The sequence below is a fragment of the Musca domestica genome, unplaced genomic scaffold (assembly GCF_030504385.1).
Source record: "Musca domestica strain aabys unplaced genomic scaffold, Musca_domestica.polishedcontigs.V.1.1 76, whole genome shotgun sequence".
Lineage (NCBI taxonomy): Eukaryota > Metazoa > Arthropoda > Insecta > Diptera > Muscidae > Musca > Musca domestica.
The window spans coordinates 3,059,942-3,087,150 of record NW_026712396.1 but is presented as its reverse complement, the minus strand read 5'-3'; the positions used below and the strand labels follow the sequence as shown (position 1 = coordinate 3,087,150).

At 34.2% G+C, this 27,209-nt stretch overlaps 1 protein-coding gene across 1 annotated transcript in view; it reads right to left on the bottom strand.

Annotated features, from left to right (window-relative positions):
* The window catches only part of LOC101893692 (serine-rich adhesin for platelets), a 105,069-nt gene extending 78,095 nt beyond the window's left edge, over nt 1–26,974 (bottom strand). Inside the window, exon 1 of the mRNA XM_005180822.4 lies at nt 26,185–26,974. The gene's annotated coding sequence lies outside the window, so the exon portion shown is untranslated. The remainder of the gene's footprint in view (nt 1–26,184) is intronic.
* Between the last annotated feature and the right edge of the window lie 235 nt (nt 26,975–27,209).

Here is a 27,209-nt window from a genome sequence, read left to right as displayed (position 1 = left end):
GATTTTATACATAACATAGAATGATTATTCAGTTTGCTTAAATATCATAGAAACATCGTTGACAATTTGTAAATAACAGACATATCATCCAAGTTATCCCAATAACCAAGAAATATTATCCGCATTATCCATATAACGTAAATGATATCCAGATTATCCAAATAACATCGAGATGTTATCCACGTTATCTAAATAACATAAAAACATTGTATACGTTATTTAAATATCACAAACATGTTGTCTACGTTACCCAAATAACATAGAAATATTATCCACGTTGTTCAAACACCACAGAAATTTTATCCACTTTATCCAAATAACACAGAAATAATATCCACGTTATCTAAAAAACATAAATATATTATACACGTTATCCTAATAACACAGAAATATTATCCACGTCATCTAAATAACATAAAAATATTATCCAATTTATCCACTTTATCCTAATATCACAGAAATGTTATCCAATTTATCCACTTTATCCTAATATCACAGAAATGTTATCCACGTCATCCAAATAACATAAAAATATTATCCACGTCATCCAAATATTACAGAAATTTTATTCAAATAATGTAGAAATATTACCTACGTTATCCAAAATTACAAAAACATTATCCACGTTATCTACATAAAATATAAATGTTTTCCACATCATCCGAATCTCATCCGCATTATCCGAATAACATAGAAATATTATACAATTTATCCAAATAACCTGGGCATATTATCCATGTTATCAAAATATCACAGAAATATTATCCAAATAGCCTAGAAATATTATCTACCTTATCCAAACAAAACTTTGAAATATTATCCACATTTTCCAAATAATATAGGACTATTATCTACGTTATCACAATTACATAGAAATATTATTCACGTAATCCTAATATACCTGTATCCACGTTATCCAAATATCTTAGAAATATTATCCAGGTTATCCAAATGTCACAGAAATACTATCCACGTTATCCAAATAACATAACAATATTATCTACGTTATCCAAATAACTGAGAAATATTATCCACGTTATCTAAATAACATAGAAATATTATCCTCATTATTCAAAAACCACAGAAATATTATCCACTTTATCCAAATACCACAGAAATATTATACACGTCATCCAAATAACATAAAAATATTATCCACGATATCCAAATAACATAAAAATATTATCTACGTTATCCAAATACCACGCAAATACTATCCACGTTATCCCAATAACATAGAAATATTATCCACGTTATCCAAATAACAAAGAAATTGTGTCCACGTTATCAAAATAACGTATAAATGTTCTCCAAATACCAAAGATCTTTTATCCACATTATCCAAATAACATAGAAATATTATCCGCCTTATCCAAAAACCCTAGAAATATATTATTTTGGAATTAACATTCCTTGGAATCCTTACATTTTAGGTGTATAATGTTTTCAGCAAGGATTATTTTGGTCAAAAATGTTAACCCTCAAACTAGTCACCAAAGAGGGTCTTTTTGGTCCTTTTTTTTCAAAATATGACTAAAAACTCCCTTTACCTCCTTTAAAAAGCACCATAACAAATCTATATAATCTACAAAATTACTTATCATAAAATTTTATTGTAGGCACTAGAAGATATCGTAAATCTAAATATTATCTAAACGCCAGAAATTGATAAATATTAAAAACAAAAAACATTTTAGGGTTAAAACCGTACTTCATGTTTTCTTTTTATACCCTCCACCATGCTATGGAGGGTATATTAACGTTGTCATTCCGTTTGTAACTCCTCGAAATACTCAAGTCAGACCCAACAAAGTATAAATATACTTGATCAGCGTGAAATTCTAAGTCGATTTAGCAATGCCCGCCTTTCTGTCTGTCTGTCTGTTGTAATCACGCTATCTTTCGAACGAATTGAGATAGAAGGCTACAATTTTGCACACATGTTTATTTTGCCAGTAGGCAGGTTAAGTTCGTAAATGGACCATGTAGGTCCACATTTTAATGAAGCCCCCATATAACAGTACTCCCCGATATTTGGTATTTTGATGATGACATTGTTCACTGAATTTTTTATACCCTCCATCATAGTATGGAGGGTATAATAAGTTTGTCATTCCGTTTGAAAGAAACATTTTAGACCCTACAAAGTATATATATTCTTGATCAGAATAATACTATATGTCGATTTAGCAATGTCCGTCTGTCTGTCCGTCTGTGGAAATCACTCTAGCTTCCGAACGAAATGAAGTAAGTTGATAAACATTTACTCAAATGTGTATTATGTGTGCAGGACGTTTGGTATTAAAAATGGGTCATGTAGGTGAACGTCTTCGTATAGCCCCCATATAACGGTACCTCCCGACATTCGGTATTTTGATGATTTAAGCGACATTGTTTATCGGAATTGTTTCAAAATTGGTATTTAAAGGTCGTAATGGATACTTCAGCCTGTGACAGAAAATGGGCCATATAGGTCTGCGTCTTCGTATAGCCCCCATATAACGGTACCTCCCAATATTCGGTTTTTTGAAGATTTTAGCGTCAGTATTTACCGGACTTGTTTCAAATTTGGTATTTGTAGTTCGAAATGGATACTACAGCTTAAGGCAGAAAATTGTCTATGCAGGTCCTCGTCTTCGTATAGCCCCCATATAACGATACCTCCCAATATTCGTTATTTTGATGATTTTAGCGTTATTATTCACCGGAATTGTTTCAAATTACGTATTTAGAGTTCGTAATGGAAACTTCAGTCTTTGACAGAAAATTGTTTATGCAGGTCCAGGTCTTCCTATAGGCCCCATATAACGGTACTTCCTTATATTCGGTATTTTGACGATTTTAGGTACAATACCCACCGAAATTGTTTGAGATGTCATATTTGAAGTTCGTAATGGATACTACAGCCTGTGACAGAAAATTGTCTATGCAGGTCCACGTCTTCGTATAGCCCCTACATTAAAGTACCTCCCGATATTCGGTATTTTGATGATTTTAGCGACATTATTTACCGGAATTGTTTCAAATTTGGTATTTGAAGTTCGTAATGAATACTACAGCCTATGGCAGAAAATTGTTTGTGCAGGTCCAGGTCTTCGTATAGCTCCGATATAACAATACCTCTCTATATACGGTATAGACCCCAATATTACGGCTATATTCGGTATTTTTAAGATTTTAATAGAATTTTTTAAGGATTTTATTTTTATGGAAATTGCCAAATTCGTTCTAAATAGTGGAGACCCGGTCGAACTTACTGCTTTTTAAATGTTTTTTTTTCGTGTTCAGAGACTATCATTAAAATTCGACCCAGAATATTTCCTCCTTTGACACTTTCCTCAAAAAATGATGTATGTAATAGAGATATTGACTTAGAATTGAAACCAACACAACTTTTTTTTCAATTTTAGTACATAAATTTCAAATATAATTTTCTTCAAAACTATTGTACATAGGTATATAGTTTATTCTGAGATTTATCATAGAATTTGGTGTAGAATATTTGGTCTTTTGACACTTTCTGCCTAAAATGACATTTTATGTTACTTTCGGACGTCAACTCGAAAAAAGACCCAGGAAAAAATGATTACAAAAATTTGAAGATATATTCGGGGTTTATGGCAACATTGATGGAGATATTTTCGGTATATATAATGGATATAGAGATTTATTTTCCTTGGTGACCTAAAGTGAAATTTGATGACGAATAATTTTGTCTTTGACGTCATGATTCTAAAATAATGCTTTGTAGGAGAATTTCCCGTAAACTTCGATTAAGAAAAAAAATTAATTCTTTACTGGAGTTTAGGTAAGGTTTAGCCATCTGAGGTAGTCTGGGATCTATGGTATAATTTTATGACAAATATTCTGAAATAATTTGTCAGGCTACGATCCCATTTCAAGAGATTTTTAAGCCATATTTTGTAAAATGTCCCAAAAAGACCCCTTTGGTGGCACCTTTGAGGGTTAAAATGTTAAGATTTCATCCATGTCATCTAAACAAAACCCATAAAACCTCTTTCTACATTTGAATGCCACAACAAAAAACCTACAAAATGATGTCAATCGCATTCGATTACGTTAATTATGAAATCCATATTCCAAAGTATAACCGATAAAATCCGATCGTTACTTTTCTATGCCACTGGCCTCGTTTTTGGCAAATCCAAAATTGCAAACCTTTGTTACTTTTTGTGGTCTTTCGCATTTTTCTTCTCTTTTTTCTGTTCCATCAAACCGTTTTATGACGGGCTATTCTTTAGAGGTGCTTATAATGAACTTTATAGCAAAGAATTAATGAAAAATAAAAAGACTGCCAACCCAAACCACAAAAGCAAACGAAAAACCAAACAAAAATCCGCACATAAATCTAAAACTTGAAAAAAGTCAGTGTTTTTTCGCAGAAACTCCATAGCCACACCACCGGTGCTGAGTAAGATTTTTTCAAATCCCATGGTGACTTGGAGCGTTTCGAGTGTTGCTTGATATTCCGAACGGCTAGCCAAGTTATGACGAAGTTGAAAACAACATTTTGCCGATTGTTGTATTGCATACCAACTATTAGCCACAAAAAGCTTGAGGCGAATGAGTCATCGGGTTGGGTTGTTCATCAGACGGACGGAGGGACGGACAGACAAAGACAACTCTCAATTCTGTTTTTTTTTTCGTTTTCGGAATTTGTAGGTGTGTGATGTTGGCTGTGATCACCCGCCAAAGTGGCTTATACCACACCAAACACCGGTACATTTTATGAAACCGGTCTTGGAGTTGCATTAAGACCTTAGGCTATATGTGTATGAAGATATACATGTGGGTGGATATGGTGCTTCAGTTGAAGAAGGACATGATCGAAATACTTGAAGGCGAGGTAAAATGAAGTTGAAGTCTTTGAAGGCTTTAAATTTAAAGGAAAACGTTCGGCGAATTCAGAAAAAAGTATTTACTTTGTCGAAAAATTAACCAAAATTGAGGATCGTTTTTTCTATGGTACAAAATAAGTTTTCGCATTTCTTTTGTTCAGAGACTCATAACAAAATTCGATCTAGATTATTTGTTCCTTTGATACCTTTGCCAAAAATTTGAAATTTTAAGGAGGATTTGGATCAGATTAAAAACGTATACCATCAACAAACAAATTCGTAGAGGGTGAGATGGAAAAAAACTGCAGCCAACTTCAGACTGCTGTCATTTCTAAGCAACTCATCCGACAGCTGTTAAAATTATTCCAGTGACAGCTCATTATATTGTTGACAAGCGATGAAAAGCATTTTGCTGAGAATTTTTCAGAAAAAAAGTTATTCGTGATTGAATTTAAGCGTGATAGTGTGATTTCTTTATATTTGGCAGGAAAACCTCAAGTGGCTATCGTTAGAGCACTCCAGCATTTAAATGTGAATAAAATTTTTGTGTCTCGTAACATTGCTAGTTACCGTGATACTGGTAGCGTAGCCCGACATCAAGGAAGTGGACGGAAGAAAACAGCAACATCAGCTGAAATGGTTCGAAAAGAAAAAAAGCGACTTGATCGAAACCCGTGTCGCAGTGGCCGAAAAATGGCTCGTGAGCTGAATATATCGCAATATTCCATTCGCCATTCGGCAAATATGAGCTCGGGGTGAAGCCTTTGAAATTCCAAAAAGTGCCAGAACTTACAGCGCAACAGAAAGAAAATAGACTCAAACTCAAAAGAGCTAAAGAGTTGTTTCGCTAGGCCGAAAGTGGGGAACTGCCGAATTTGGTTTTCTCCGATGAGAAAATATTCGTTGTCCAGCAGTTTGTAAACAACAACATAATGATCGTGTTTACTTGCCAAGTAGGTCAGCTGAAAATGTGCACCTTCAGTTGGCCACCAGAACTCAAGCGCCGGCCATGGTGATGGTGTGGCCCGCCGTCATAGCTTATGGGCGCTCTCCGCTCGTATTAATCGATCGTGGCATCAGAATAAATGCCGAATATTACCGCGAAAATATTCTGGAGGTATATTAAAGCCTTGGGCACGCAAACATTTTGACCGCAGACATTGGACATTCCAACAGGACTCAGCACGCGCCACCCAAGAATGGTTACAAAATGAGGTTCCTCGCTTCATTTCCCCAGCACACAATGGCAACCAAAATCTCCGAATAACAATCCGTTGGACTATTGCATCTGGAGTATTTTGGAAATCAAGGTTGGCACTAAAAAATACCACCTCAAGCAAGCGCTTCGCCGGGAATGGGCCAGCATACCACAGAGCAATACTTGGGCAGCGTGTGACGCTTTCATTGGCCGTTTGAAGGCCATAAATCGTGCCAAAGGTGACCAATTCGAACAAATCTAAACTTATTCTAAAATTTGATGCTATTTTCGACATATTTTGCTTTGATTTAATAAAATTAAAAAAAAATGCCAAAATTATGGCGTTTGACTTTGTTGCAGTTTTTTATCTCACCCTGTACACCCAAAATGTAAGAATTTCAAGCAATTTTAATCCAAAAATCTCAAAAAATTTGGAAGAAGACTGAATTTTTCACCCTCCATTTAAGTGACTTTGCGCTACAAACTTTGAAAATCGCCCATAACTTTAATTCCATTTCTTCTTTTTCCACTTCCACAATTGAATGATTTCCCTGATTTCAAAATTTCCCAATTTCGAGATTTGAGAGGAAATTGCCGACCAGTAGGAAAATCTATAGATGAAATTAAGGCGACATAGCCGACAGATAACAAATGAAAATTTAGGAAGGGGAATGAATTGCGACACAGCACAAAAGCGTTTTAATTGAATTTTATCCGATCAACAATGGCAACAACAATAGCAACAACAACACCAATGACAATAACCAAACAAAAAGCCCGACAACACAAGATACTTAATAAATTTGGGGGAGCTGGTCTGACTTAGTTCGAGTGTGTCTTGACAGCCGACCAACGATTTTTATTTTGATTTCAGTTCATTTTTTCCGTTGTTGTTAGGTTTTGGTGGGTTGGGGGCTGCGCATTTGTCGACTGAACAACACTTGAACATTGATTGAATGTAATTGAATTAACAAAAGAAAAAATCTCAACAACTTGGTGTCTCTGGTGGTTGTTGTTGTTGTTGTTATTGTTGCTGTTTGTTGTAAATGTGTTGTTATAGTTGTTGAAAGCAGCTTCGCTGGGAGTAGTTCAATTATTTATGGTCATTACAACGAAGGAGGGGTGAGAGGGGGAAAAAACACAAAAGTAGAGTATAAAAGTGTACGTTTTTTTTTGGGACAGTCCCCCGTCTCCCCAAAAGCATGAAATAGTTCATAAGAATCCTAGGACAATAGCTAAAAATGTAAATGCATTTAAAATATTTTTTTATTGATTTTTTTTTTCAAAAAATTAAATTATTTAAATTTTATGTTTAAAGAAAAGGATTCTTTCAATTTTTTTTTTTCAGAAAATTATTATTTTTTTCTTTTGGATTTTTTAAATGTTTTTATAAAAAGTTTATTTTTTGAAAGGGTTCAGAAAAAAATATTTTTCAAAAAAAATCCACGTTTCTTGGACACTCAGCAACAAATTAAAAGAATGGGAGAGGGAACAATTCTACGTTTCCAAGCAGAGTGGAAATGTTAAGTTTTTTTTTTTTTGGAGCAGTGCCCCCAAAAAAATTCGTCTCCATCGACATTCAGAAAAGGTCTCCATAGAACTTCAGAAAAAAAAAATAAAAATCCTCGTTTATTGGTCTCAGAAAAAACATTTAAAGAGTTCACGTTTATTGGTCTCCATAGGCCCTCAGAAATATTAATCTACATTAAAATTAACCCTCAGATTTTTTTTTTTTTTTTTGAAAATTCCACTTTTATTTGGCTAAATTGACCCACAGAAAAAAATTAAAAAATCCAGGATTATTAGAACCTCCGAAACAAATTCAAATAATACATGTTTATTAGTCCATCGACCGTCAGAAAAAAAAAATAAAATTATCCATAGAACCTCACAAAAAAAATTTGGTCTCCTACACCCTTGAAATAAAACATTATTAAAATCCACCTTTATTGGTTCATCGACGCTCAGAAAAAAAGTTAAAAAATCTCCATAGACCCTCACAAAAAAAAAAACATTTTACAAATCCGCGTTTACCGGTCTCCCAAACTCTCAGAAAAAAATAAAAATTCACGTTTGTTGGTCTCCATAGCCCTTCAGAACAAAATTCTAAAAAATCTCAATAGTCTCAATAGACCCTCAAAAAATGTTTGTAAAAAGCCACGTTTATTAGACCCTCAGAAAAAATAAAAATCCACGTTTATGGGCCACCATAGACCTTTAAAAAAAATGTTTCAAAAAAATCCACGTTTATTAGACTCTCAGAAAATATTTTTCAAAAAATCCACGTTTATTAGACCCTCTGAAAAAAATTTAAAAAATCCAGGCTCCATAGATCTTCAGGAAAAAATGACAAAAATCCAGGTTTATTAGACCCTCAGAACTCAGAAAAATCTACGTTTATCGGTTGGTCTCCATAAAACCTCACAAAAATCTACGTTTATTAGAAAAAAAATAAAAATCCACGTAACGGTAGACCCTCAAAAAATTTAAAAAATCCACGTTTATTGATCTCCATAGACCATCCGAAAATATTATTCGACCTCAGAAAAAATTTTAAAAAATCCACGTATGTTGGTCTCTATAGACACTCAGAATTTTTTTTTTTAAAATTCAGGTTTATTAGACCCTCAGAAAAAAAAATAAAAAATCCACGTTTATTGGTCTTCATAGACCCTTAGCCCACGTTTATTGGTCTCTTCCACTCTCAGAAAAAAATCCATGTTTATTGGTCTCCATAGACCCTTAGCCCACGTTTATTGGTCTCTTCCACCCTCAGAAAAAAAAAATCCATGTTTATTGGTCTCCAAGGACCCTCAGAAAGAACCCGTTTTTATCACACCCTCAGAAAATATTAAAAGAAAGTCCACGTTTATTGGTATCCATAGACCCTCAACAAAAAAACCTTTAAAAATTAGACTCTCAGACCTCCATATTGACCTCCATAGACTATCTGGCAAAAAAAAAATTAAAAAAATCCATGTTTATCGGTTTTTATAGACCCTAGGAAAAAAATCGATGTTTATTGGTCTCATTGACCCTCAGAAAATATTTTTAAAAAAATCCACGTTTTCTGTCCATAGACCCTCAGAAAAAAAATTAAAAATCCAAGTCTATTGACCTCCATAGACTATCTGACAAAAAAAAAATAAAAAATCCATGTTTATCGGTTTTCATGGACCCTGGGAAAAATCGATGTTTATTGATCTCATCGACCCTCAGAAAATATTATTTAAAAAATTCACGTATATTGTCCATAAACCCTCAGAAAAAAATGTAAAAATCCACGTCTATAGACCTCCATAGACTATCTGACAAAAAAAAATTAAAAAAATCCACGTTTATCGGTTTTTATAGAACCTGGGAAAAAATCCACGTTTATTGGTCTCATCGACCCTCAGAAAATATTATTTAAAAAATCCTCGTTTTTTGGTCTTATTGGCTCTAAGAAAATATTTTTAAAAATCCAAAAAAAATTGTATGCGTGTCTCTGCTAAATGGTGTCTTTGCTAACTAACATTTGTTCTGATCCAGAACCTGAAAGAATCTACAAGTTTTGCATTTTTTTCGATATCATAAAGGACAAATAAGTTATCGTGGTAAAAAGTTCTACATTTTTGCACTTCTGGAACAAAGCAATTCTGTTTTCCATTTACAGATTTTTTCCCATCCCTGGAATCAATTAACCAACTCCCTTAACCTGTTAAAATCAAAACAGCAGGGTGGCCAATTGTTGTTTGACTTCCTTGTCTTCCACATGTTGAATTGACTCAATACGGGTTTCCATCATTATCTCAGTGGGAGAGGGAATTACTCTCAATTTCTTTTAATCAATTCCAATAAAGCACCAGCAGCAGCAGGGATAGAAATTAATTTTTATTAAAGTTAAAAATTCATATTAATTCGTTAATATTTAGGCCATGGAGAAGTTGTGGCAAAGAAGTAAATTCAAACCAAATTTTAAATAAACTTCCAAGTCCCTTGGTAGCTTCTCTATATCTCTCTCCCTCTGAGCTATCTTTTTTATCTTATTTTCAAAACAATCCATTCTTGAATCCCTCCATAAATTTGCCAAAAGTCATAATCTTTTCGAGCTGAGCTGAGCTGCAAAGTTAATTGGAACGACGTGTATGGCAAAAATGCTGCCACTCTAAAAAAGAGCACCTCACAGAATATTAACCAAACACCAACAATAGAGATCACAAAAGAGCAGAGAACAAAGAGAAAGACGCGAGCGACGAAAAAGGCATGCCAAATTAAAACTAAGCCACAATGAAGTTATGCTGGTAATCTGGCCTGAACAATAACCTCAATAGGCGAGGCGAGGCAAGGCATGTGTTACAACATTGCTGAGCTAACATTACAAGCAGCCAGTTAGCCAGTTAGCCAGCCCAGCCAACGGGCTATTTTGGCCATTAACATGTAAACAAAAATGGGAAAAACCAGTAACAACTTAACTGGAAGGTAAAAAAACACAACTGAGAGCAACCGCGAGAGAGAGAAGGGAATAACTTGGAGTACAAAATAAAATAACAACAAAACAACAATAAAACAAAAATGAAATGCAAGAATGCATAGGTCAGGTATGTGGGCATTTATGGCACAACAGATTACACACTGACCGCACACCAGTCTTGGGTCATAAGAAAACCAACAAACAGAGTAACAGAAATGCAGAGAATGTGGAAAGGAAAGATAAAAAGAGTGAAGTTTTATTTTTGAGGATAAAATGTCGAAAATATAAAATTGGGCATCAGAGAATATATGCTATTTTTTAGGAGAGGGGATAAAGATTCAATGTAATTTGAATAAAGTATCTATGCAATTTTAAAGAATGTAGAATGTAAATATCTGTGCAATTTTAGAAATGTAGATAAAGTATGTATTATATCAGGAGAAAGTGTTTAAGACATCTACGATAGTTTGCCATTTTAAAACTGGGAATACGTATTTCAAGAAAGAAGCCAAAGTATCTATAATATATTGAGAACATAGAAAAAATATCTCAGCCAATTTTGAAGACGTAGATATGGTATCTATACAATTTTGAGAACGTGGATAAAGTACCTATGCGATTTTGAGAACGTTGATGAAGTATCTATGCAATTTTGAGAACACGAATAAAGTATCTATACCATTTTGAGAACGTAGATAAAGTATCTATTTTCAGAACGCAAATAACGTATCTATGGTATTTTCAGAACGTACACAAAGTATCTATGATATTTTTAAAACATTTAATAAGTATCTATGCCATTTTGAGAACGTATCTATATAATTTTGAGAACGTGGATAAAGTATCTACGCCAATTTGAGAACGTAGATATAGTATTTATGCTAATAAAGTATTTATAATAAAGTATCTCAGCCATTTTGAAGACGTAGATATGGTATCTATGTTCTTTTGATAACATAGATGAGGTATCTTTGGCAGTTTAAGAACGTAGATAATGTATCTGTGATATAGATAAAGTATCTGTGCCCTTTTAATGACATAGATAAAGTATCTACGCTATTTTGAGAAGGTAGATAAAGTATCTATGTCATTTTGAGAACGTAGATAATGTATCCATTATATTTTGGGAGTGCAGATAAAGTATCTATGCTATTTTAAGAACTTCTATGAAGTATCTGTGCCATTTTGAGAACATAGATCAATTTCCTACAACACCTTGAGAACGTAAATAATGTATCTCAGCCATTTTGAAGACGTAGATATGATATCTATGCTCTTTTGATAACATAGATAAGGTATCTTTGGCAGTTTAAGAACGTAGATAATGTGTCTGTGATATAAATAAAGTATCTGTGTCCTTTTAATGACATAGATAAATTATCTATACTATTTTGAGAAAGTAGATAAAGTATCTATGTCATTTTTAGAACGTAGATAATGTATCCATGATATTTTGGGAGTGCAGATAAAGTATCTATGCTATTTTAAGGACGTATATGATGTATCTATGCCATTTTGAGAAAATAGATTAATTTCCTACAACACCTTGAGAAAGTAGATAAAGTATCTCAGCCATTTTGAAGACGTAGATATGGTATCTATGCTCTTTTAATAACATACGAAAAGTATCTTTGGCATTTTAAAAACGTAGATAATTTATCTATTATATAGATAAAGTATATGTGCCCTTTTAATGGCATAGATAATGTATCTATGCTATTATGAGAAGGTAGATAAAGTATCTATGTCATTTAGAGAACGTAGATAATGTATCTATGATATTTTGAGAGCGTGGATAAAGTATATATTCAATTTTAAGAACGTGGATAAAGTATCTATGATATTTTGAGAACGTAGATTAATTTCCTATGACACCTTGAGAACATAGATAAAGTATCTCATTCATTTTGAAGACGTAGTTATGGTATCTATGCCCTTTTGATAACATAGATAAAGTATCGTTGGCATTTTAAGAACGTAGATAATGTATCTGTGATATAAAGTATCTATCCCCTTTTAATGGCATAGATAAAGTGTCTATGCTATTTTGAGAAGGTAGATAAAGTATATATGTCATTTTGAGAACGTAGATAACGTATCTATTTTATCTTCGAATGGTAGATAAAGTATCTTTGCCATTTTGAGAACGTAGATGAAGTATCTATGCTATTTTGAGAATGTGGATAAAGTATCTATGTTATTTTGAGAATGTAGATAATGTATCCATGATATTTTGGAGCGCAGATAAAGTATCTATGCTATTTTGAGAACGTATATGAAGTATCTATGCCATTATCTATGCTATTTTAAGAACGTAGACAAACTCTATATGCTATTTTGAGAACACGAATGTAGATTCCGTATCCAGGTTATTCTGAGAACGTATAAAAAATATCTTTGCATTTTTAGATAAAGAATTTATGCCAAATATGTATCTACAATATCCCAATGTAGCAGATATATATCTAGATTATAGATAATGTATCTACACTATCTGAAAAAGGTGTATAATGTTTCTAGATTATCTAAATTTAGTAGGTAATGTATCTGCACTATCTGAACAAGGTGAAATATGTATCTACATTATCCCAATGTAGGGATAAAGTATCTACACTATCTGAAGAAGTAGAAAAATGTATCTACATTATCCCAATGTAGTGGATAAAGTATCTACACCATCTGAAGAAGTAGAAAAATGTATCTACGTTATCCCAATATGGCAGATAATGTATCTACATTATTCCAATAATGTCGACAATGTATCTACATAATCCAAACGTTATGGATAAAGTATCTACACTATCTGAAGAAGAAAAAAAATGTATCTACATTATTGCGGTGTAATGGATAATGTATCTACATTATCCCAAAAATGTATTTCATGTATTTACATTATCTCAATGTAGTGGATAATGTATCTGCACTATCTGAACAAGGTTAAAAACGTATCTGAACTATACCAATAGTGGTGAAAATTTATCTAAAATATTTCAATGTGTTAGATAATGTATCTACATTATCCCAAAAATGTGTATAATGTATCTACGCTATCTGAACAACGTGAAAAATGTATCTACAATATCCCAATGTAGTGGATAATGTATCTGCACTATCTGAACAACGTGAAAGATGTATCTACACTATCCCAATGTAGTGGATAATACATCTGCACTATCTGAAGTGCGTGAAAAATGTATCTACATCATCCCACTAATTTCGATAATGTATCTACCTTATCTGAATAACATGAAAAATGTATCTATATTATCCCAAGCTAGTGGATAACATATCTACATTATCTAAATTACATGGATAATATATCTACGCCATCCCAATGACATGATTTGAATTTATGGATAATATATAGCCAATGTTTTCAGATAAGGAATACAATATAACTACGTTATCCCAATAACTTGAATAAAGTATCTAAAATGAGTAAAAATATATACGTCGTCGCTAGGTTTGTACACCTCTCATAAATTCATAAATTGTCAAAAACCAGATAATTTCTCAAAACATGTTGATAAATGTCACAACGAAGATTTATCGCAATCCTTGCCATACATCACTCACTGGCCCCTCAACTACCATTGTTTATTTGGCACACAAGAAAAGACAGTAGCATAGCTTCCCAACAATCCAAACAAGCGGCTGCAAAACGAATAAAAAACAAAAGCATCGCAATTTGATATTAGCGCCAAAATGAAACTGAAACATTATTTGGTGACACAATCCTACGGCCAGAGATAAGATGAGTCGACATCACAATTCGCCGACAGCCAAATGGGGAAGAAGACGAAGAAGAAGAAGCAAAATCAAAAGATTTTGTAATCAATGTTGATGGAGGGGATATTAATTTCAGGTATTTATTTGGCCATGACTGTACGGATTCTTTCATTCTTCTTCGGCTTCTTGACTTCTGAGTGTTACAACAACGAGCAGCGAAACTGGTTATTTATGTTTCTAGCTGTGTTGTTGTTGTTTTTTTGATTACTATCTGAGAATTCCTCGTGTTGTGGCCCTAACATACATACAGACAGAATCAAAAAACAAACGGAAATGTCTATTGACTGACTGTCAGACAGACAGACACTTGGACATTAAGTAATTGTCAAAACGCCACCAAGATGGACAAGTGGCTGAGTTGATGGCCAGAAGATAGGGGGAGAGATTGCCTGACTTAATTTATGCAAAACTGATTATAAGATTTAATAGAAAATATCCAAAGAGCTACCTACCTCTGATCGCTGGTTTGACCACTTACTCACTGGCTTAATCTGGAGAACTGCACATTCCATTCTTTTGAAGAATACCACACTCACACAATTTAAGAATAGAATTTGTTTTGTTAATCAAAACATTGAAAAGAATTATGACAGTCAATTGGACAATGTAAACATGTTTTGGATACAAGCAGCAGGCGACGACAATGAGGAGTTTCGAAAAACAAATCACGTAGCTTCGTACCTATGGTGGTGGTGGCTTGGTCGCCAGAGTGCCGTACAGCATTTCATTTGGGCAAATCACACGTTCCGTCGACAATCGAAACAAAATACAAATGTCCAATTACGTTGAATGGTAATCATATTTTGAAATTAAATAAACAAAAACCGTTTAGAGAGGGTGGAGCATTAGACATGTTTGCATGTTTTATAGGAAGAGGGCTTCTTTATCCTTTAGTTATCCTGTTTGAAATGGTGTGTCATTCCAATAGCATTGATGAAAGAAATCATTGCTGTTTGGATACTGTGCATAATTTTATTTCTGATTAGAGAGGATAGGATTGCTATTTTAAGAACGTGGATAAAGTATCTACGCTATTTTGATAACATATCTATACTATTTTGAGAACGTGGATAAAGTATCTATGCCATGTTGAGAATGTAGATAAGGTATATATACTATTTTGGATAAATGGATAAAGTATCTGTGCTATTTTATGGGCGTGGATAAAGTATCTATGCTATTTTGAGAACATAGATAGTTTTTGAGAACATAGTAAAGTATCTATGCTAATTTGAGAATGTATATATAGTGTCTATGCTATTTTGAAAACGTAGATAAAATATCTATGCCATTTTGAGAGAGTAGATAAAGTATCTGTGCTATTTCTAGAACGTAGATAAAGTATCTATGCCATTTTGAGAATGTGGATAAAGTAGCTATGCCCCTTTAATAACATAGATAAAGTATCTATGCAATTTTGAGAACACGGATAAAGTATCTATGCCATTTTGAGAACGTAGATGAAGTATCTACGCTATTTTGAGAAAGTGGATAAAGTATCTATGCTAGTTTGTGGGCGTGGATAAAGTATCTATGCTTTTTGGAGATCATAGATGTATATACTAATTTGAAAATGTATATATAGTGTATATGCTATTTTGAAAACGTAGATAAAGTATCTATGCCACCTTGAGAAGCCATTTTGAAAGCGTAGATAAAGTATCTATGCTATTTTGAGAAATTAAATAAAGTATTAATGGTATTTTGAAAACGTGGATAAAATATACAGGGTGAGAGGAAAAAACTGCAAGCAATTTCAGAATGCTGTCATTTCTAAGCCACTAGTCCGACAGCTGTTAAAATTATTCCAGTCACAGCTCATCATATTGTTTACAAGCGTACAAAAGTATTTTGGTGAGAATGTTCCAGAAAAAAAGTTTTTGTGATGGAATTCAAGCGTGATAGTGTGATTTCTTCATATTTGGCTGGAATACCACAAGTGGCTATGGTTAGAGCGCTCCAGCATTTAAATGTGAATAAATCTTTTGTGTCTCTGGTACCATCGCTGGTTATCGTGATACTGGTAGCGTAGCCCGACGTCAAGGAAGTTGACGGAAGAAAACAGCAACATAAGAAGAAATGGTTCGAAAAGTAAAGAAGCGACTTGATGGAAACCCCCTGCGTCATAGTGGCCGAAAAATGGCTCGCGAGCTGAACATATCGCATAATTCCATTCCGCATTCGACAGATATTTAAAAATGTGCTCGGGTTAAAGCCATTGAAATTCCAAAAAGTGCAAGAACTTACACCGCAACAGAAGTGTAATAGACTCAGACTCAAAAGAGCTATAGACTTGCTTCGCTTGGCCGAAAGTGGTGAACTGCCGAATTTGGTTTTCTCCGATGAGAAAACATTCGTTGTCCAGCAGTTTGTAAACAAACAAAATGATCGTGTTTACTTGTCAAAGAGATCAGCTGAAAATGTGCACCCTTAGGTTGACCACCAGAGCTCAAGAGCCGGCCAAGGTGATGGTGTGGGCCACCATAACAGCCGATGCTCGCTCTCTGCTCGTATTAATCGGCCGTTGCACCAGAATAATTGCCGAATATTATCGCGAAAATATTCTGGAGGGTGTATTAAAGGCTTGGGCACGCAAACATTTTGACCGCAGACCTTGGACATTCCAACAGAAATCAACACCATCGCACTCAGCACCCGCCACCCAAGAAGGTTACAAAATGAGGTTCATCGCTTCATTTCCAGCGCACAATGGCCACCAAAATCTCCGAATACCAATCGGTTGGACTATTGTGTCCGGAGTATTTTTGTAACCAAGGTTGGCACTCACAAATACCATATTGTCGATCACCTCAAGCAAACGCTTCGCCTGGAATGGACCAAATTACCGCAGAGCAACATTCGGGCAGCGTGTGACGGTTTCATTGGCTGTTTGAATGCCATAATTCGTGTCAAAGGTGACCAATTCGAACAAATCTAAACTTATTCTAAAATTTGATGCTATTTTCGACATGTTTTGCTTTCATTCAATAAAATTTAAAAAAAAATGTAAAAATTATGGCGTATGACTTTGTTGCAGTTTTTTTATATCTCAACCTGTATAGCTTTATCTGATCCGATTTTTACCAAATTAGACATACTGGTTTCTAGACTCAATTTGTTTGTAAATACCAAATTCCATTCCATTTGGGTTAAAATTACACCTTTTGTGCACAATAAAACGCAAATCGGACGAAGTTATATATGGGAGATATATCCAAATTCGAACCGATCTCGATAAAATTTGTCATTGGTATTTCTGAACTGCATTTAATAAATTTCCCCAAATATTATTGTTACAGAGTGCATATTACGGCTGCGGAGGACAAAAATAACAAAACGGATGAACAATATATATTGGAGGTATAGCTATATCTGAACCGATTTCGATCAAATTTGGCATAATTATTTTCATGGTTAAATTGGGTGTATGTGCAAAATTCCATACTATTCGGGCTGATATTACACGTTTGGTGCACAATAAAAGGCAAATCGGACGAAGTTATATATGGGAGCTATATCTAAATTTTTACCGATTATCTCCAATTTTAATAGGGTTCGTCCTTGGGCCAAACAAATAATTTGTGCAAAATTTCATCTGGATAGGACAATAAATGCGAGCTGTACTTTGTTTACAAAAATACATGGACAGACGGACGGGCGGACGGACATACATAAATCGACTCAGAATGTAATTTTATGCAGATCATCAAAAGGAACTGTGGGTCTATCTCGTTTCCTTTTGCCTGCTACAAACAAATGCACAAAGACATAATACCTTGACCACCTTGTGGTGTAGGGTATAAAAACCTGACACCTATGCTATTTCGCGAACGTTGATACAATATATATGCTATTATAATTCCAATATAGAACAGAACGTAGATAAAGTATATACACCATTTTGATAAAATATCTTTGCTATTTTGAGAATGTAGATAATGTATCTATATAATTTTGAGAACATAAATAATATATCTATGTCATTTCAGATAAAATATCTAAGGCTTTTTAAGAACGTAGATATGCTATTTTACAATGTAGATAAAGTATCTATGTCATTTTGGGAAGGTAAAAGTAGTATCTATGCCATTTTCTGAGGATGTAGATAACGTATTGAAAGTGTAAATAAAGTACCTATGTTATTTTGTGAGCGTGAATAAAATATCTATGCTATTTTCAGAATTCTGATAAAGTATCTGTGCCATTTTCACAATGAAGCCAAAGTGTCTATGCCACTTTGAGAATGTGGATAAAGTATCTATGATATTTTGAGAACGTGCATAAAGTATCTATGCTATTTTGAGAACATCGATATCTATGGCAATTCGAGAACGTGGATGAAGTATCTATGCTATTTTGATGACATAGAAAAAGTATTTAGAACATGGATAAGGTATCTTAACCCTTTTTGAGAACATAAATAAAGTATCTATTCTATTTTGAGATTGCGAATAAAGTATCTATGCTATTTTCAGAACGTAAATCAAGTATCTCTGCTATTTTGAGATAGTATCTGAAGTATCTACTTTATTTCAACAGTGTGAAAATTGTGTCCACGTTATCCCATTGTAGTGGATAATGTATCTACTCTAGCTCAACCAAGTGGAAATTTATCTACATTATCAACTATGTGAACTATGTGAATAGATAACTTCATAATGATGTGGGTAATGTATCTACATTATCTGAACAAGGTAATAAATTCATATCTACATCATTCCTATTATGTGGATAATGTATCTACACAATCTGAACAATGTTAAAAATGTATCTTCATTATTCCAATGTTGTGGATAATGTATCTACATTATCTCAATGTAATGTATAATGTATATACTCTATCTGAATAAAATGCGATAATCGATTTCCCTTTATGATTTCGGAGAAAATTGCATGCAGGTTCTGCAAAATACCACCTTTACTTATTTTATAAGGTTTTTAAGCAATGTTTTCATTTGAAATCGGGACTACTCAGATTTCCATTTTTATACTTCATATAATACAGATAAAAAATTTGGTGTGGGAAAAATGATCAGAAGTCCGAATGAAATTTGACGTTAACTTCGCGTTTTATGAGCTTCAAGGATTTTCAAAATTCCGACCCTTTGTGGGGTAGGTACCACAAGGAATGGTCAGATCTCTACCATCTTTATAACAGATCTAGTGTGGATGGAAATTTTGAGATGTGCAACGTCTGAACGGAATCGGATGTTAATTTCACGTTTTGTGAGCTTCAGGATATTCAAAATTTTGGCCTTTTTTGGGGGTATGTATTAGAAGGAGTGGACTGACATATTTCATCTTCACATCGGACCATGGGTTAATAAAAATATTGTGATGTGTGTAATATGAAGACAATTGGACCCTTACATCACATTTTATAAGAGTTATAATTATTCAAAATTTTTAATCTTTGAGAGGGAAGGTAGTTAATGGAGTGAACCAATATTGCCCATTTTCTCACCTGACCTAGCACTGATGCAAATATTAGGATTTCCAAAATCGGATTATCCTTTCTCACTCTTCTTTTTTTTTAATATTCTACCGTTTGAGTGGCCGATTTTGCCCATCTGTTTGATAATAATATTACGATGTACCAAGTTTGTATCAAATCGGGTACTCGCTTCGAGAGTTATCGTGCGCACCAGCTAGACAGATGGACATCGCTAGATCAACTCCAAATATCCTTAAAAGAATTTCGTCCAAAGAGACCTAGGGTCTATAATCGTTATTTCGATTAGACACGTTTTGACCGTATCAAATGATATTTAACATCTCTAGCCATATGGCTGAGGGTATAAAAAGAGAGATCCAGCATCATCACTCTTTTCGATCATAAGCTTCAGTACCATTGGCTCCGTTATTGTAACACCTCGAAATATACATTTTAGATCCCACAAAGTATATATATTTTCTTGATCAGCATAAAATTCTGTGTCGATTCTATGACGATGTCCGTCCGTCTGTGGAAATCACTCTAGCTTCCGAACGAAATGAAGTAGGTTGATAAAATTTTACTCAAATGTACATTATGTCTGCAGGACTATTGGTATTGAAAATGGGTCATGTAGGTCCATGTTTAGGTATAGCCCCCATATAACGGTACCTCCTGATATTCGGCACTTTGATGATTTTAGCGAGATTATTCGCCAGGATTGTTTCAAATTTAGTATTTGAAGTTCGAAATGGATCCTACAGCCTATGACAGAAAAATGTCTGTGCCGGTCCACGTTTTGGTATAGCCCCATATAAGGGTGTCTCCCGATATTCGGCACTTTGCTGATTTTAACTTCATTATTCACCGGAATTGTTTCAAATTTGGCATTTAAAGTTGGTAATGGATGCTACAGCCTATAACAGGAGATTGTCTGCGCAGGCCCACGTTTTCGTATAGCCCCGTATAATGGTACCTCCCGGTATTCGACATAATTCATCGGAATTGTTTTAAATTTGGTAATTGAAGTTCGTAACGGATACTACAGCCTAAGACAGAATATTGTCTGTTCAAGTCCACGTCTTTGTATAGCCCCCATAACGGTCCCTACCCATATTCGGTATTTTGATGATTTTAGCTACATTATTCGCCGATTTTGTTTCTAAGTTTCGCATTTGAATATTGTAATGGCTTATGACAAAAGTTACCTATGCAGGTCCATGTCGTCGTATAGACCCTAATATAACAGCTACATTCGGCATTTCTAAGATTTTAACAGAATTTTAAACGGATTTTATTGTTTTTGAGAATTTCCAAATTTGTTCCATATGGTGGAGTGTATTCAAAGTTCGGCCAGGCAGAACTTACAGCTTTTTTACTTGTTTCTAAAGTAAAGTTCTTTGGTGAAGAAGTGATTTTCTGCCTTAAATTTTTTTAAACAGCAAATTAATTAACTACTCTTGCAAAACAAACTTTTGTTATTTAATGTCAAAAAAAAAACTTTGCGGTTATTGTCTTTTTAATGGTTGTCTATGTTCTAATATAGTTGCCGGGGCCGCTAAGCACCAAATCTCGAAACCATTAAGAATTGTTTTGAAAACAAAAAAACTGCAATTAATGTTAGTCACTTTACCACTATTTAGTCAGACCATGATCTGGCGGAAGTATGACTAAGCACTGGCTCCTTCGTCCAAAAAATAAAAAAATAAAAAAAATAGAAACCTCAAAATTTAATCTCTACTTAAAGTTGAAGTCACTGCCACCAGAAAACAATTCACAATTTTCAAAACCCAAACAATTCAACATTCAATTCTGTTTTTTTTTCATTGCTTTGGGAGATTCAGATCAAGAACCATTGTTGAATTGTTTTTTGTAGTTCGTTTTTTTTATTAGAATTGAATTGCAAGAAAACCCCGAAACAAAAAGAGTAGTAGTTGGACATAAAAAATCGAAGGCACAAAGCAAGGCGAGAACTAACTAAAAATTGAATGGCAAAGAAACGGACAAACAAAATAGAAACAATGGAAAACAAACTCTAATGGCTGCTAACATTGATGTTGAAAGTCGTTTTGCCACTTTTAATTTATTGTCTGAACTGTCTGACTGGCTGGTTGGCAGTGTTGTTTGTTTTCTGATTTTTAAACTGACATTATTCGTCTCTCGCTCTATACCCGTCTATTTCCTTTTGGATGTTTGACTTTTTTTTGCGAAATTTTTTATTTTGTTTTGTTTTCAAAATTTTATGGAGGAACACAAAACTAAATAAAAAAACAATATTGAAGTTGCCAGGCAAAAAACGGCTGATAAAATAATTGAATTGCACACCAGACAACACAAAATTGGAGTACAAAGTAGAGAGTCATAAAGCTTTGCAATAAATGTTGTAAACAAAATATTCGACTAATTATGGAGTTTACACAAAAGCCATTCATACCGTCGTCCGTCATAAATGGGTTAGCTGTTGTGGGCAACAAGTTGGCAAATTCATAACGCCACACATTGCGGACAATGGAAATTGATTTCAAACCAATTTCAAGTGGATATTACAAAACTGTGTCTCAAAATGTTGAGAAACTACTCCTTGCGGATATAAAATGGATTAAAATCAATGGAGATACTTTATCTAAATTGATTTACAAGGCATAGATACTTTTACGAGGGTTCCAAAATAATTTAGATGGTTTAAGTACAGGGTTGCCCATATTCGACGGACCTTTGGGCCCATTCCAATCGACGAGGCTTGTCCGCAGGCAACATTCTTTGCGTCAATTGAATTTTGTACGGGAACAAATGCAAATCAATGCGAATAATCCGTTGTAAAGTGGACCGAGCCATGCCCAACTGCTGAGAACGGCGTTTTTGGGATGTTCTTGGGGACCTCTCAACACTGGCTCGTACGGCAGCGATATTCTCGGCCGATCGCCTTGGTCGACTTTTATATGGCCTCTTCGGATTAGAAAGAGCCTTACCAGTCGAAAATTTTTCGTATAAACGCTTAATGGTGTTCTTAGGAGGGGCACTTCTCACATTTTTTAATGTTTTAAAAGCACGTTGAGTTTTCACAATTGACTTCTTCTGTTGAATGTAAATTTCAGAGCGCCACGTGAGCGCTTTATTGGTTCATGGTAAAAATCTGCTTGGACTGACGCTTCAAATGCGGTATGTCATTAAGCGATGTGACATCTCTGTCAAAAGTTATGGCGTTGCCAGATGGGTCCGTCGAATATGGGCAACCCTGTATCTACATAGCTTAGATAAATTATCTAGGATATTTGGATAATGCTGATACATATTTTTCACCTTAAATAGATAACGTAGATACATTATCTGCGATCATAGATTGTGAAACAGTTTTACGGGAAGTTATAAAAACACGATAAATAAAGCCAAGCTAAATAAACCACCGGGAGAAGATCGTATTCCATACGCATTTTATTAATACACAGCAGATGATTTTCTAACGTACTTTTTCGTACAATTTTCGAAGAGTTGATTCGTCATTTGTGAAATGCATAATTTAATTAATTTTCATACCTAGAGAAGGCTAGAGAAGGTATATAGCGAAAATGTGCCTCATCGAAATAACGGTTTTAAACCCTATTTGTCTTTGGACCAAATCCGTTTCAGGACATTTGGAGTCTATCTACCGATGTCTGTCTGTCTTGTACGTATGATAACTCTCGAAGGGAGTATCCGATTTGATGTAGATTTGGTACATCGTAATAATATTGTCAAACTTAGAACGAGTTCGGAAATGGAGTTCGGACCTCAAGGTACCTCCACTACAAAAGAACGAAATTTTCAAAAAAAAAAAAAAAAAAATCTTTTTGCATCAGTGCTACGTGAGGTCCGAAAATGGACAATCTCGGTCCACTCCCCCACATAGGGACAAATTTTTGAATAATTATAACTCTTATAAAATGTGATGTAAGGTTCCGATTATCTTCACATAACACACATAACTATATTTTTATTAAACCAGCGTCTGGTGTGAAGATGGAATATATCGGTCCACTGCTTCTGGTACCTCCCCCCCATAAAGCGTGAAATTTTTGAATATTAATGAAGCTCATAAAACACAAAATTAACATCTGATTCCATTCCGACTTGGCACATCTCAATATTACCCTCATCGCAAGATCTGTTATAAATATGGTAGAGATCAGACCATTTCTTCTGGTACCTCCCCCATAAAGGCTCAAAATTTTGTATAACCAAAAATATCATAAAATCCGAAATAAGCATCAGGTTTTCTTCATATTTCACACATCCCATTATTTTTATTGACCAAAGGTCTAGTGTAAAGATGGTATATATCGGTCCACTCCTTCTGGTACCTTCCCCACAGAGGGTCAAAATTTTGAATATCCATGAAGCTCCTAAAACGCGAAATTAACATCCATTTCCACTCAGACTTGGCACATCTCAATATTTCCATCAAAACAAGATATGCTATAAAGATGGTTAAGGTCGGATCATTCCTTCTAGTACTTCCCACACAAAGGGTCAAAGTTTTAAATAACCAAAAGGATCATAGAATCCAAAATAAGCTTCCGGTTCTCTTCAAATAACACACAACACAATATTTTTATTAACCCAAGGTCTGGTGTGAAGATGGGATATATCGGTCCACTTCTTCTGGCACCTCCCCCACAAAGGGTCAAAATTTTAAATATCGATGAATCTGTTAAAAATTCTGTTAAAATCTTGAAAATACCGAATGTAGCCGTTATATTAGGGTCTACGTGGACCTGCATAGGCAACTATTCAAATGCGAAACTTGATAAAAAAAATCGGTGAATAATGAAGCTAAAATCATAAAAACACCAAATATAGGGCGGTACTATTATATGGGGGCTATACCAAAACGTGGACCTGCACAAGCAATTTTCTATCCTAGGCTGAAGTATTCATTACGAACACCAAATACCAAATTTGAAACAATTCCGGTAAATAATGTAGCTAAAATCATCAAAATACCGAATATCGGGAGGTAGCGTTATATGGGGGCTGTATGAAGACGTGGACCTACATGGCTCATTTTTTGACTTAGGATGTAGTATCCATTACGAACTCCAAATACAAAATGTGAAACAATTCCGGTGAATAATGTAGCTATAATCATCAAAATACCGAAAATCGGGAGGTACCATTCTATGGGGGCTATACGAAGAGGTGGACCAAGACAGACAATTTTCTGTCTTAGGCTGAAGTATCCATTTCGAACTCCAAATACCAAATCCGGTGAAAAATGTCGCTAAAATCATCAAAATACCAAAAATAGAAAGGTACTGTTATATGAAGGCTATACGAAGACGTGGACCTGCACAGAAAATTTTCTGTCATGGGCTGTAGGATCCATTACGAACTTCAAATACCAAATTTGAAACAATTCCGATGAATAATGTCGCTGAAATCATAAAAATACCAAATATAGGGCGGTACTATTATATTGGGGCTATACCAAAACGTGGACCTGCACAAGCAATTTTCTGTCCAAGGCTGAAGTATTCATTACGAACTCCAAATTATCAAATTTGAAACAATTCCGGTGAATAATGTCCCTTAAACCATCAAAATTCCGAAAATAGAGAGGTACCATTATATGGGGGCTATACGAAGACGTGGACCTGCACAGACAATCTTGTGCCATGGGCTGTAGTATCCATTACGAACTTCAAATACCATATTTGAAACAATTCCGGTAAATAATGTCGCTAAAATCATCAAAATACCAAATATCGGAAGTTACCGTTGTATGGGGCCTACATGAAGACGTAGACCTGCACAGACAATTTCCTGTATTAGGCTGTAGTATTCATTACGAACTTTAAATACCAAATTTGAAACAATTCCGTTAATAATGTCGCTAAAATCATCAAAATACCGAATATCGGGAGGTATCGTTATATGTGAGCTATATGAAGACGTGAACCTGCACAAACCATTTTCTGTCTTAGGCTGTAGTATCTATTACGAACTTCAAATACCAAATTTGAAACAATTCCGCTGAATAATGTCGCTAAAATCACCAAAATACAGAATAATGGGAGGTACCGTTATATGGGGGCTATACCAAAACGTGGCCCATTTGCAATACCAAAAGTCCTGCAGACATAATATACGGCACGTCCCAATATTTACATCATATTTATTTAGGTCCGATACCAAATGGACAATATTGGCCCATTCCCTGCAGAACCTACTCCATAGAGGGTCAACAATTTGAATAGTTATAACCGAAGTCCAAAAATATTTTAACAATCGCCCTTGGGCTAAGGGTAGACATCTGTCGGCAAATCCGACTGATACTTTATAACTTGTTTTCTTTTCTTTTTTTTTTTTTGTCAAAAATCGAAAAAAATATTGAAAATAACGATAGTTAGAAATTTCAAAATCCCAAAATGTTTTTTTTTTTTTTTCAGATTCATATAACTTTTATTATATTTACCTTTGATTAGATTTTCGAAAGATTTTTCTTTGTTTCCTCTTCAGCTGTTGAGGTTTTATCTGCAATTTTGGTTTTGATTTTTTTTTTGGGGGAAACGGGAAATTTTTGCAAAATTCAAATTTTGATTGTTTTCTTTCTTTTTTTTTTTTTCTTCAATTGTTGATAATGATAAATTTTTGTTAAATGCGTTTCGATATGATTTTCTGGTTGTTGTTGTTGCAAAATACGTTGATATAACCGAATGACAATCGAAGAAACACTCACGCAAAACAACAAAAACAAAAAAATGACGAATGACAAATATGGAAATAATTTTTCAATGGACCCCAAAACTTTCAATTTTAACAATTTCTGTAACAAAAACAAAAAAAATAAAAAATGGAAACAAATTTATCAATGGATGGGATTTTGAAATACGGCGAATTTGAAATATGTGATGACGATGATGATGAATCTATTTCCCGCTGCGTTTCTCAATCGGTGTTTTGTGGGCTATTGCATGGCTGCTTTTGTTGTTAACATTTTTTTCTCGACGTTTTTTACGGAAATGCTATTTTTGTTATGTTTCGTTTTGTTGTGCAAATTTGGATCACTTTCAAGCGGCGCGGCAAGTTGGCCAGTGCCAATATCGGTCGGACAAGCCAAACGCCAACAATAAAAAGCCAAGACTAATAAAACGACACACACATAACCAAGCAGCAACAACAAAAACCAAAAGTGGTTGGGATCTGCAGCATCGGGGCTTGGTCAATGGTGGAAACTTTTCTTAATTATTCTTTCTTTTATAAAAATATAATTTTTTTTCAATAATTTTTCTTTATTTTATTTTCTATTTTTTTATTTCCTTTAAATTTCTCACTCACTTTTATTTTATTTATTTTATTTATTTATTTTTTCTTTTTTTTTTCAAGACATAAAAATCAAACCAAACTTGTTTTCTTATTTCATTACGATTCGATTTCGCGCAATTGATTTTTCTGTTGTTGTTGTTGCTGCCGTTTGATATTAATTTTGTTTTCTTTGTT